This window comes from Galeopterus variegatus, unplaced genomic scaffold (assembly GCF_000696425.1).
Source record: "Galeopterus variegatus unplaced genomic scaffold, G_variegatus-3.0.2 Scaffold8416, whole genome shotgun sequence".
In the NCBI taxonomy this organism is placed as follows: domain Eukaryota; kingdom Metazoa; phylum Chordata; class Mammalia; order Dermoptera; family Cynocephalidae; genus Galeopterus; species Galeopterus variegatus.
This window is the reverse complement of record NW_007734527.1, coordinates 41304-41705: the sequence shown is the minus strand read 5'-3', so window position 1 is coordinate 41705 and position 402 is coordinate 41304.

Sequence of the window (402 nt, the reverse complement as noted above, 5' to 3'; positions counted from 1 at the left end):
CATAAGCCAGGGAAGCCTGGGCACCTGGGGAGAAACTGAGGCAGGCGGGGTGACCAGCAAGACCGGAGGGATAAAGTGCACACCGAACCCTTAGGAGTTTGTTTTTGCCTTTCTGTGGGCTGCACTGTGGTAGGCACTAATTATATGAGGACAAGACAAACTCACCCTGCTGGTGGTTCAGAGTCTAGCTCAGGAGATGAGACATAAACACAAGAAGAATCATTAGCCCCAGATGGTGAGAGCCAAGCGCCACCAAAGAAAGTTTAGTGTTGAAAGGTGGGAAATGCTAGGGAGAGTTACCTCACACGGAAGCTTCCAGTGCCCTTTTCTTATTTGAATCCTCACAAGGCTGCCATGGAGCTATCCTATCCTCTCTGTTTTTTTTTTTTTTTTTTTTTTTTT